We start from the raw sequence: 14183 nt of genomic DNA on the forward strand, positions 1-14183 counted from the left end.
AGAGATGTCCCCTCGCCTAGTACTGGGGGCTCACTACCACCAAGCAACTTCTAACAAGACCAGTATTCAACCTGACCGGTATGGCTCAGTGGTTGAACTTCAACCTATGAGTTAGGAGGTCACACTTTGATTCCAGGTCAAGGCATATGACCTGGTTATGGGTTCAATCCCCAAGTGGGATCGTGCAGGAGGCAGCTCTCTCATCATTGATGTTTCTAGCTCCCTCTCCCACTCCCTTCCTCTCTGAAATCAAGTTTTAAAAAGAAAAAGAAAAAGATAGTATTCAGCCTCTGGTGTTAGTCCACCTGCAATGATCCACATTTCAATGCATCCGCATGAATCCTGACCGCATCCCATTTTCTTTCTGATCTGTCCACACCAATATTAGATTTTACTCTTTGGTTTTAACATTCCCCCTTGACAAGAACATTAAAACAAATCCAAAAATATTTACAACTAAGTAAGAAAATAAACATTTCTTCTTTTTTGCAAAAGTTTAATGGGTTGGAAGGTACAGACTTAAGTCTTCTTTAAGGTTTAAGAAATTATGATTTGGCAAAATCAGAAAACAATTATGAACAGCTAGTAAATTTATGGAAATATATTCAATCTCAGAAGTAATAGAGATATGCAAATGCAAAAAAAATGTAGCTATATTTTTGCCCAAACGTTTGCTAACAATTATGTCAGGAACATATGGTGAAATGGGCACACTTATTTGGGAGGATGCAAAATATTAAAGAATTTTTGGAAGAATTTGGCAGCCTACCTCCAACTTAAATCCAAAACTATAATCTAAAGTAGGCACACGTGTGTGTGTGTGTGTGTGTGTGTGTGTGTGTTTATGTATTGTATATGTATGATTACTGAACCACGTGCTATTGATAAAATAAATTGAAATATCCTGAACCACGTGCTATTGATAAAATAAATTGAAATATCCTATATAATCATAATAGGTGAAAGGTTATAATTATTATACTTTGGTGAACTAAGCATGCAACAATTTATAACAGTGGAATAGATCTATATGACTAGATATGGAAAAATTCCCCCCAAATGATGATGTGCTAAAAGCAATTTGAAGTAAATTTAGAACTCCAGGTGGGTTAAAAATATGCAGGATCTCAATCAGAAAAGAATACAAAATAAAGTCCCATTTCTTTTGGTGATTAAACACATATGTTTACATATATGTAGGATTGAAAGAGTTAGAGATGAATTTTACTTTATGGAATACAGGGCAGAACAAAGTAGATTTTAGATTTCTGAGTACACGAAACGTAGAGTTTATTCTTATATTATCATATAAAAATATTGAGGTTACCACTTTCTGATGCTCAATGCTTTGTATTTATGAGGGAAGATACATTCTCATGGGCAGAAGTCAGATCAACCTGGGTTAGTAAGAGTCCATGATATGGGCCCCACATGGTTTTACAGTCTCTGCTACATTGCCACCTTGTCCAGATGCCTGCCATGCCAGTTTCTGGATAGGCAATGATGAAAGTTGGTTAATGTCAATGGCAAAGTGAGTTTGTCAAACTGATTTCTCAGGGCCTCTTTTGTTGAGCATGTGTTCAGGCGGGGATTAGTACATACTTCCAAAATCTGCACATGTTTTGCCCATGCTGTATCATTATGTTGACTAGTATGTTTCTTTCCACCAAGACATATATGGAGGTAACCAGACGTAAAACTTTCACTATCACTGTTTCCCGGGATTACCCCCGATGCACATTATTCTCAGAATGGGACCTTCATTTCTAGCTAAGCAATAAATAAACCAGTCACCAAATGCCATAACACCACATGTTTTCTCTGATAACCCTGGTACCACCTGGGTCAGTTAGAATCCTACAAGATTCAAACACCCAGGCAGGTTTAGATACCAAAAAAGTTTCTAGTGAAAAGGGATAAGAAGGGAGGAAACAATAGTTGGTAGAGAGAGCCTTCAGGCTGATCTGTAATGCTGGCACCTGGGAAAGGACCAAGGAAAGGGAAATTGAGTAGGAAGAGTTGCAGACTGCTAGTCACTTATTAGAAAGTTGTAGCCAGGCTATGGGAAACCCAGGAAAAACTTTCCCATCACAGCAACAGTTCATCAGCAGTGCTCTAATCTTGCTCAGACATTGGCTCAGGGTCATTTGCCTACAGAAAACACTGCTTCCATGTTCCCAGGAATCGCAGCTGACAGCTGTCAGACATATAGAGCCCTGCAGCAGGTTGGAAGAAATCTAAGCAGTACATCTCCTCTCCATTGCCTTTGAGACCTATTGTAGAATCAACCAGAACTAAATATTTGAGTTTATTTTTGGTTTTTAAATGCGTGATTTTATAGTAATAGCTTATATTCTTTTATATGGGTATCCCATATAACACATAAGATAAAAGAACATTGTATACTTACTAGAGGTCCAGTGCATGAAAATTGATGCAATAGAGGGAGGGTCCCTCAGCCCAACCTGCCCCCTCTCACAGACTGGGAGCCCTCAGGGGCAGGAGGAGCCTGCAATCAGGGGAAGGCAATGCTCCATCACACCTCTGCTGCTGCCACTGCCTTGGCTGACCCTGAGCTTTGGGTGGGCCTGGGTGGCTGGGAAGTTAAATCAAAGGCTTGCTTGAGCTTTGGCTGGCTCTGGGCAGCTGGGGCGTTGAGGGAATTGGGGGACTCCAGAGGCAGGTGTGTGGCCTGGCCTTGCCCACCTTGGAGCTGGCTCTGCCTTGCTGTGTGCCTGTTGCCCTGGCAGGGCTGAGGGGACTGGGTGCCGCCATCTTGTGGCTGTGGGCACCATCATATTTGAGGGCAGGGCAGTCAATTAGCATATTCCCTTCTTATTGGCTGTGATTGCCATCATATTTGTGATGGTGTGAGGGTCAATTAGCATATTCCCTCTTTATTAGATAGAATAACACTTTATACTAGATAAAGAACAAGTATTCTTTCTGGTCTATCTTTCAATCAAGCACGTGATGTATTATTCAGAAAAAAAAAGTATTATATTTTTCATTGGGTAATTCATGACACCACCTGAATATAGATGCTTTGCAAATTCCTATGAAAATGCTTTTTCTACTATAAATCATTATATATATTAGAATCCTAACACTCCTAATATATAATTTATCAGCTACAGTAAAGGTAACATTTAAAAGCATAATTGCTTTTACAAAACAGTGTAAAGAGCTTTATATTGATTTCCGTTATTGATTCTACAAAGAGGTCAGTATTCTCTGTGTTATATTTCTAAAGAAGGCAACACAGAGATCGCCTAAGGAATAACATGCTTTGCAATTTGAATGGAAGGCTATCACAATAATAACAGCAGCTATAACAGCAAGGACTGCGTGGATATTCATGTTAAACATCAGCTGTATTGATATCTGTATCCAGTCACTCACCAAGGACATTCATCTAGTCTACAGGTTGCAGAGAGAGGAATTTAGAGGACAAAGACAAGAACAGTACTGCCTTGATCTGTTTTTGACCCCACTTATGGCTGCTGTTGATCTACGCTGAAGCTTGAAAATGTCTTATACCTTCACTAAAGCATGTCTAAGGCCATCAACACTTAATTTTTTAAATATATTTTTATTTATTTCAGAGAGGAAGGGAGAAGGGAGAGGGAGCTGGAAACATCAACAATGAGAGAGAATCATCCATCAGCTGCCTCCTCTATGCCCCACGCTGGAGATGAAGCCTGCAACCTGGGGATGTGCCATGACCCCCTGGTTCATAGATCAATGCTCAACCACTGAGCCACACCAGCTGGGCCCATTTACACTTTAACTCAAAGAAAGTTAACCTTTTGTCCCAGGTCTCTAGATTCCAAATATTGCCATCTTTCTCACAAAGAGAGCCAAGAAAAATGAACTCTAAGAAAGGTTCAATGAGAGAAAAATCCAAAAGAAGCATTTCTTCTTAGGCCAATAGTAGCCCACTGAAACATCTGCTGTAGGATTCCTCCCCCTTGTCCTCCATTCTTGTTTCTATAATACACACAAAAGATCTTTCATCCCTGGAAGCCCATCACAATCACTCGGGAATTTTTTTTTTTTAATTTCAATTCCAGTCACAATTAAGGCTGATGATTTGAGAATATAATCCTACATAATCCTATATAATAAAGAGCTAATATGCTAATGGTTGTGATGCCCTCACACCATAAAGACCCATCAGCAGGAGGCTTCATGTGAGTGTGTGTAGTGAGGCAGAGCCACCGGGTTGTTCTGGAGACTGGGCAAAATTGGGGATGTGCCCAGAGGAGGCAGGACCATTCATTGACAGGGAGGGCAGGGATAAGAACCCATGGGGCCCCTCACCAGTCCTTCACCACCCACCACTCGCACTCAGTGCACCTACCGCCCTCCTGTCAGGGGAAGGACCACAGTGTGTGGGCCATCAAGAAGTGGCATTCAAAACTCTGCAGCAAGCATGAGGCTTCCACACTCTCCTCCAGTATCATGACAGGACGGAGCCAACACATTGCTCCAGAGAGGGAGGTGGAAGCGAGGAGGCATCTGGAGGCAGGACCAGCCCTAAGCGACTCGTGGGACCGAGGGCGGGGCTTGAAGTGGCCAGAGAAGGCCAGGGGTTGGGGGCGGGCCAGGCACACTTGAGCTCTGGGTGGAGAGGTTAGGGTGTCAAGGCAGGGCAGAGGGCAGGTAGATGAGCAGGGCACCCGTGGGTTGGTGGGGCCGCGTGATTTCACAAGCTGGGCCTCTTGTAAGATATATAATAAGCTATACACTGGGAGCCTCATCCAATTATTTTGGCAGTCATTATTGATGTTTGTTTGAATCAATGGTTCCTTTAAGGGCTGAAAAGCAATGTTTTTCTTAATTTTATCATTATCCCTACATTTCTTGTGCAACCTGTTGTAAAGAAGCGTTTTCCCCGTTATTTATTTTTTTTTCCAAGTCATTCCTGGTGCTGTAGACTCTATGGATCTGAACAAATGTGTTACAGATATACCCATGCAGGTGGTCTTTTGAAGTCAGCAGGAAATTATTTCTTTCTTTCTGTACTAAATCGCTTTGAGGACTATGAAAGACACATTGACTAATATAATGAAAATATATCACACTAGAATATAGCAGTAAATGAGAACAAGTTCACGTTTGAAATGTAAAATAAGGCAAAGAAAGGATAGGAAGAAGGAGCGTGACTCTCCTGGCCTGCATACAAGGTGTTCGGAGGTTTACAGCAATGACAGCAAAGGCATCCTCTGAGTAAATTTTCTCGATGACTCCGGAAGGCACATGGGACAGCACAGCAAGCAGCAGCCTCAGCAGGCGCTGACACCTCCACCAGAACATCCACAAGGGGGGCCAATGCATAGTGAGTCATTTTTCTCCCTGAATGAAATCAGGTCGGGTCATTTTCTTAAATTAAATCTTCATAGACATAAGTAGATGCTAGAGTTATTGGAAGCTTTGTATCTGACATTTTGCTGATCTTTTTTCACAAAAGGGTAAAGCTTATAGAATCTTGAGAAAAATATATTTAACTAGAGGCTCGGTGTACAAAATTTGTGCACAGGTAAGGTCCCTAGGCCTGGCTAGTGATCAGGGCTGATCTGCAGGGTGACCGGCAGGGTGATAGGGGCCCCTGCTTGCACGCGCCTTGGCCTGGCACCACCTGCTCACTTGCCCCACCATCCCGCCACAGTCCCAGTCTCATCAGGACCTATCAGAACCGCAGCACCTCCATCGCAGTCTGCTGCTGGCGCCACGTTCCCAGCAACCACCATGTTCCTCACCATCCCCTGATGGTCAACACATGTCTAATTCCCAGTCAGTCGAACTCCTGCCCAAGGGCACAATTTGCATATTAGCCATTTATTATATAGATCATGCCTGCTCTCCTCCAATCCCAGGCATGTTTGCAGATTTGCCAACTGCTGGACACTCGCCAGGCTGCGGAAATGAAGGAAGAACAGTGAGCTTAGCCCACGGAAGGCTTATAGAGGCTGCATGATGGAGGGCACCCAGGAGAGGTGCCATGAGGAGGTTGTAAGGCTTTATCCAAGGGGAGATGGAGGGAGCTAACTTACAGGATTACAGGCATGACTAAAGGCCAGGGGAGTCATCTCTTTGTAAAAACCAAAGACATCATTTTAATGGGAAAAAGGACGAGCTTTGCTTTCTCCTCTCAATAGTATCACCAGGAATTGTGTTTTTTTTTTGTTTGTTTGTTTGTTTGTTTTTTTAGGCCCCGATACATAAATATAACTGAGCCAGCTTTGCTTTTACTTCCTATTATTTAATAGAATATCAGACCCCTGTTACTCAGAAGTGTTTTGGCCAGAATGAATTCTTATTTTATTCTTTCATCACATTCATATACATTTTTAGAGTGATAAATGGATTCACTTATACCCACAGCAATAATAATAATAACACAAGCGGTATTTTCACTCTCATCCAGTGTGTCCACTTTCCAGTGATAAAGTTGAATGAATTTGTAGAGAGTAATTTGTTCACATTCACCATTAGCATTTTTAAAAAGAACAGATGTCTCTGTGTGTTTTTTAAGCTACTTTAAAGTTATTATTTCATAAGTCATCCTAATACCTACTCAAAGAGGAAAAGGGGCTGGAATCGGACATGCACTCTTGTGTGAGATTTAGCTTCTCTTTCAGAACAAATCCATGATGGCTGCTGGGATTGCAAGGGAAATTGTTAATACAGGCAATAGTACATTCTGCATTACTACATTTGTCTTCTAATAGAAGATTAACTAGCTTCTTCTGTCTCCACAGAGAAGGCTTGTTTGTGACCAACACTCACAGGCTCTCTAGAGCCAGGCATTGGGGGTAACTCATGGCCGAGAGTACACGCAGCAGGAGAAACCTGTCTGAGCGAGTGCTAAGGAGCAGAGCTCCCTTCTGCTCTCAGAGCACATCCTCCTATTACAGAACAGCTGCCAGCCTGGCTGCCCTGATCTGTTCATGTCACCAACGATGAGCAGGTTCACATTTAGGAACTAATGCTTCTTTGGATTTCTGTCCCTGAAACCAAGACAAATACTCATCCTGACTGTCTTCTGCCTCTGCAGTCAGTTTTGTGTCTGTAGGTCTGAATTATTCATACTGGTATCATGGAGGGGTTTTGAAAAAAAGAAATAAAATAAAAGTAAATATTGTTTACTATCTCTGGTCACTGTAAAGACAAAAAAATTTGAGGTGTGTGATGAAATGCATGTTTTAATGAAAATGCCTATACAAGGGCTTGTGATTTTTAGTGATATGAATATTGATTTTAGCATGAAAGCTAAAGATTAATATAGTAGTAAAGTTTATAAAACCGCATACGAGGGACGGCATATAAATTCTCTGCATTGCTTCCCAAGTAGTTTTATCCTGCGTCTCCAGGTTTTCATGTGCCTTTGAGACTATACATCACATAATAGAACAGAAACTACACACACACACACACACACACACACACACACACACACACACACAGGAAACAATCAAGTTGGCTGTTTTGTATCATTTGTAATATGTATAACATCACTTTTCTTTCTTTCTTTTTTTATCTCTCTGTCCTACTTATTTTATTTGTTAGTTCCAAATCCAAATTTTGAGATGATTGATAGAAAGAATAAGATATAAGAAATATAATGATGGAAAATCGGGTGAAAATGTGAAAAGGAAAGGCAAGAGAGAAGCATGAAACCAGATACAAGAGGATGAAACAGAAGAGGAAGCAGGTAGAGAATGAGGCAAAGAGAAAAGAAAGAACAGAGGACAAGAAATGTTGCTTCTAGAACCTTCATTTGGGTGAAAGTAACTTAGTGTACAGTTAAAAAAAACTTTCAAACCAAATAAAATTTGGTTTGAAAAATACTCGCTGCTTCTACTTAATCTTTTAAAATGTCAATTATTTAATGTTCCATGAAAATATTTTCATGCATAAATAATAGTGGGTTATGTAAGAGAAAAATAGAAATTGTATAACCTCCCCCGCCCCTTACCATTTTGTTGCATAACTTTCAGTGAAAGTGTGTTAACTACTTTTTGTATTTTCTTAATCATTTAGAAATCAAAAGTATTCAAATTTGCTAACCCAAGAAAAAGAGTTATCCACTATGGCACCTGACCCACATTTCAAGGAGAAAGTACCAGAGCATAATGTGTCTTTGCTAAATGACTAGTAGGTTATTTAACCCAAGGCATAATTAGGAAAATTAAACTCAAAGCATTAGGAACTAGGACCCTTGTTACAGAGCAATTTTAATTATATTTGCCACATTAGCTCAAGCAACTAATGGTGCAAGGTTCTCTGAAGCGCAAATATTTAAAGATAACCAATACAGAACAATTTAACAAGATTAACTACTTGGGTTAATTTAGTATCCATTACCCACAATACTTGTTAACATTGCTAAACTTTAGTTTGGAATCTGATTGGCTATTCATAATAAACTGTTTTTTAGGGACAAACTATAAGTTCAAGAGGGGGGAAAATCCTCATTTTTATATAAACTCCAGACATAAACATTTTTTTAAATCATTTTACATACACAGAATCTTTTAATATTTATAATTACTGGACCTATTATTACTAATTCCAACATCCATAAAACAAAATTATCTTTCTTTTTTTAAAGATACTTTATTCCTCAAAATTACATAATTCAATGTTTTCTTTCTAGAGCGGTCAATATTCTCTGATTTGGAAGAGAGAGAGCACTAGCTTTACTTTATGGCAGACCAACAGATATGTTGCTTATCCTCTATAATAAAAGCCTAATATGCTAAGTGTGCAGTCATCTGGTTGGCTGTTTAACCAATCAAAGCATAATATGCTAATAATATGCTAAGGCTGCTTAACAGCTTGCTATGACATACACTGACCACCAGGAGGCAGAAAGTCAATCATTCACTGTGATGTGCACTGACCACCAGGAGACAGATAGTCAACCAGTCGCTATGGTGTGCACTGACCACCAGGGGGCAGATGCTCCAACCCATAGTTTAGTGTGCTGCTGGGGTCCAGCTAATCAGGACTGAGCGAAACAGGCTGAACATGCGCTAGAGCCCACCTGCGGTCCTTCCCCAGCTGGCCAACCTCCAGCATCCCTCTCTGGCCCCAATTGTGCACCGTTAGGGTCCCTCAGCCTCGTCTGTGAACTCTTGCAATCCTGAACCCCTCGGGGGATGTGGAGAGCTGGTTTTGGCCTGAATGCTGAAGGATCAGTTGCTATGACACACACTGACCACCATAGGGAAGACAACGCAGGAGCTGCCCCCTGGTGGTCATTGCTCTCCCACAGGGGGAGCCACTGAGCCAGAAATCAAGCTCATGGCTGGCAAGCACAGCGGAGGTGGCAGGAGCCTCTCCCACCTCGGTGGCAGCACTTAAGACATCTGACTGATGGCTTTAGGGCATTCCCTGAGGGCGCAGGCAAGATTGAAGGACCGCCCCCCTCCAGTGAATGAATTTCGTGCACTGGACCTCTAGTACTTTATAAGTATGTACACATGCTTAATATTAAAATATTGGTAAGAAATGCTATGTTTGCTGAAACCGGCGTGGCTCAGTGGATAGAGCATTGGCCTGTGAACTAAAAGGTCCCAGGTTTGATTCCAGTCAAGGGCATGTACCTTGGTTGCGGGCACATCCCCAGTAGGGGATGTGCAAGAGGCAGCTGATCGATGATTCTCTCTCATCGATGTTTTTAACTCTCTATCCCTCTCTCTTCCTCTCTGTAAAAAATCAATAAAATATAAAAAAATAAAATAAAATAAATAAAAAAAGAAATGTCATGTTTTACAAAGCTCTAACAAAACTGATCCAGTTCAAATAAGATATTTGAGAAAATGAGAGCTGCTCACCATAACCTGCCATCCACAGTTTTTCTATTTGCCAGTGGAGCTCAGATTCCATTTCCAATGGAAGCACATTGACTGAATTTCCTAAAACTGTCCACCTGGAATCACTAAAACCAAACACTGGAGCAAAAGACTGGGTTACACATATTTGGGAGACAAACTGCCATGAAGACAGTTGAAGATTCAGAACGCCAGAGGTTAAGGGGACAATGATGAATTTACATTCCTAAAAATGACAATACCCAGAGAATAGATGTAATATTTGTATGTATAACAAGTGTGACATGTTAATGCAACTCAAGACAGGATTGTAAGAAATAAAATTAACAAAAATATAACCACAATTCTATATAAGTATATTTTGAATATTGTTTATGTTTTACTAGTACCCTTATAATATTTAAGGGTAAATGCCAGTAATTTAAGGGGAATCTAGTTTAAACTACATTCTCAATGGTTTTAGTTTTTTTGATGAATGAGTTCAGAGAGTGATAATGACTCTGTAACAGCCATATGACACTTGACTATATTCTAGCCTCATGTACAGTAGAAAGTATGTATTATACGCTGTTGTGCAGAGTTGTATGGCTGAGGATTAAAAAAATAGCCAAGTTTCTTACCGACTGTAAATGGACACCAGTGTTCAACATGGTTAGAAACTGGTCAGCATTCTGGAAGAACAGCCGTGGCAGAAGCAAAGCTGCACCGCGATGTTTCGTTGGGGCTTGCTGAATCTACAGATGTTGCGAATGTGCCTCCCAGTCCACTCGCACCTTCCAAGTGTTGTAGCAGAGCTGGCTCATTCTTTTATTCCGTAGAACCCTGTTCTTCTAACGCACTACCTTGTACTTGACCCATTGTTGAAAACTCTGTGGCTTCGTGTTCTTTGAAAGGGTGTATTCTGTTTTGCCATTTATCATTTTAATGACCCAGGAACTTTTACTTAAGGAAGAACAGAGTTTCTGCAGATCATTGTCATGCTCCATAATTTAACAAAAATATCAGTGAGATAGAGCATGCTCTTGATCTTCCATGTCTGAAAAACATCATTACTGAAACCATTAAAACACAATGATTTTTCTTCTTCCTTAAAAGATCAATACAGGAAAGTTTAATGGATCCAGTATGTATTTCTCTCATTTAAAGTTAACTTTATCTGTAAATTCACAGGATCATTTTTTTTTTTTTTTGCAATATGCTACCAGGAAATGATTAAAGATGCATTATGAAAACCAGTAGTATTTCTTGCTTTATTTTATAGGAAAGACAATAATGGATTACTGGAGTTTGCTTAAGTTTCTTTCAAAACTCTACCATGAGTTTTACCAGACCATATTGTGTAAATAAAGAATATAGATATGAGTTATCCCTATGGTTAAGGTTACCAATCCATCCTAAGTTGGATAATTAACGAGACAACAAGCTAATTTGTCATAATTGTCCTGAATTTTTGTTTAAAGTGTGCATGTAGGTATTTAAATGGAGACTTGCTATTTCCCTCAAAACTTTTTATTTAAATAATTATATTCCACTTATTTTTTCTGTTCCCTTTCAGAAATTCATTGCCTCCACAATTATAACCACTCATCTGGTTCCATATACAACTGAAGCAGTTGAACAATGACAAAATATGAGTGTGTTAATAATACTCTTTATTAAATACCTATATGCTCACTGTGAACAATGTATAGAGGGTTATATTTATTATATTTCCTATGTGGCTTTTTCTAATTATATTTATATAAAGTATAGATCTTATAAGTATATTCTTTTATATTTGTTGTGTTTAATAACTAAAATTAAATTTTCATTTCATTTTTTACCCTAATAATTAGTTTTACTACATTTTATGAAATAACCAGGGTAAGTTAAAAATTTAAATAAAACAATAGTCATACTCAAGACTATTTAATATTGCAACTAATGATTCTACTACCATTTTTTTTATCTCCTGAGAATAAAAATTAAAGTTTATCCAACAAATAATATAGCTTGTTAATAATTATTTTCAATGTGAAGTCCTATATTTCTAGTTATCTTATATATTTTTCAAAAACACACTATAAAAGTTATTTAGCTTATGTGCAAATCCTTCATATGTTTGTAAAAATAAACAGATCCCAATAGCCATTTATTGCCCAGTGTGTGTCTACCATACTGAGATTTGTCTTTATTATGCTTTTGACACAAGTAAAGAATAGGAAATATAACAATCCCTCACGCTCTTGCCTGAAATACTGTACTTCAGGGTTTATTCAACAAACCCTTATAAAATGCAACCTCTCAGCAGGTGAAACCACGATACAATAACTGAGGAAGAAAAATAAGGACCCATTTATCTCAGCATGTGAAAGCTATCTGGGGATATGCTTTGCAGTCTCTGGAGTTTCAGTCTGCACTATGCTAATCGTTAAGCTATTACAGTTCTATATGTTCCTTTGTTAGCTCTAACTGTTTGGCTTTGACTGCTTCAGTTGTTGTATATGCAATTAGACGAGTGGCTATAATTGTGGAGGCAATGGATTTCTGAAAGGAACAGAAAAAACAGTGAAATATAGGTATTTAAAATGCATTTTGACTAAATTTCATATTTGCTAAAACAATACATTTTAAAATAAGATAAAACTTGAGTTAACTACTTTTATTTGTCAATTATTTGGGGCTGAAAATCAAATACTCGTGATTTTAATATGATCTTGCTGGTGACATTTATGATAAAGCTAGAGGCCCGGTGCATGAAAATTCTTGCACTCAGGGGAGTCCCCCAGCTTTGCCTGCTCCCTCTCACAGGTCAGGACTCCTCGGGGGATGTCCACCAGACAGCTTAGGCCCACTCCCCAGGGCATCAAACCTAATCTGGCAGTCAGACATCCTCTGGCAGCCTGGGAGCCCTTGGGGAATGTCCAACTACACTGTCAAGGAGGCAGGAGAGGCTCTCGCCACTACCACTGCTGCACTCACAGCCTTCAGCCCGGCTTGTTGGCTGAGCAGAGCTCCCACTGTGGGAGTGCACTGACCACCAGGGGGCATTGAGTGTCTGCCTACTGGTGGTCAGTGCACGTCATGGCAACCAGTCATTCCCTGTCATTCCATCTTTAGGGTCAATTTGAATATTATCCTTTTACATATTGTATAGGATTGAAGATATATCTTATCAGACTAATATTACTTACCAAAATGAAATATCAGTAAGATAAACATAGCCTCTTACAAAATAATTGCATAAAGTGTTGCTGTATGTTATGGCCCTAAATCTATATGTTGATATTCAACTTCCAGTGTGGTTGTTTTGGGAGTAAGGAGGTAATGAAGGGTTGATGAGGCTGTTAGGGTGGGACCCTGGCCTGACAGGATTGTTATCTTTATAAAGAAGACACACCAGAGAGCTTGCTGCCTCTCAGGCACTCAAACATAGGTCATGGGAAATGAAAGCTAAAACCCAAAGCAAATGAATAAACAAAAATCAAACAGACTCATAGATACAAGGAACATACTGGTGTTTACAAGAGGGGTGGGGGGTGGAATGAAGGAAAATAGTGAAGAAGATAAAGAGACAAATACTTCTAGTTATAAATGTTATATGGAACACAATGTATAGCATAGGGAATAATATCGTACTAAATTAAAATAAGTAATATTGTAATAACTTTGTAGGGTGACTGTTGGTAGCTAGACTTATTGTGGGGATGATTTCATAATGTAAATAAATATCAAATGACTATGGTTCGCACCAAAAACTAGTAGGGTATTGCCTGTCATTTGTATGTCAATAATCACTCAATTTGTACCACTGACAAGGAAGGCTGACAAGCACCGAGACTGAACCTGTCGACTCTGATTCACCTCTTGCTGAGACAGATCTCGCTTGCTATGGGGGCAGTTGGAAACCACTATGAAGGGACAGCCTTTCATCACCCAAAAAGGGATGACAGCTCATGGCACCCATGTAAACATAAACGAACACAGAGCTGCCTTAACAAGGTGACGAGTTAACCATGTGCTGTCTGTTCAAGGACCACGGTGCCTGAGGCAGCGCAGTGGAGGCACCTTAGAGGAGAAACATGCAGAGGCTCATTTGCAAAGTAGTGACCTTCACCGTCCATCAGTGCACCTTTTCCGTATAGCCAGGATCAAGGAGTCATTGACACGTTGGCCCTCGCAGTGAAGGTCAATGTAACCCGGCTTTGTAACTGTTCTCCAACATAACGTTCCTAAATAATTGAGGGGGGTGGTTTAAGTTACTTTTTCCTAGATTGTAAAATACGAATACATAACATGTCTTAATATAAAGGTGTAAGGACTGAATGACAAGTGAGAGTGCCCATTATAGAACTGGCACAT

The sequence above is a fragment of the Pipistrellus hanaki genome (assembly GCF_964339955.1).
Source record: "Pipistrellus hanaki genome assembly, chromosome: 8".
Taxonomy (NCBI): Eukaryota; Metazoa; Chordata; class Mammalia; order Chiroptera; family Vespertilionidae; genus Pipistrellus; species Pipistrellus hanaki.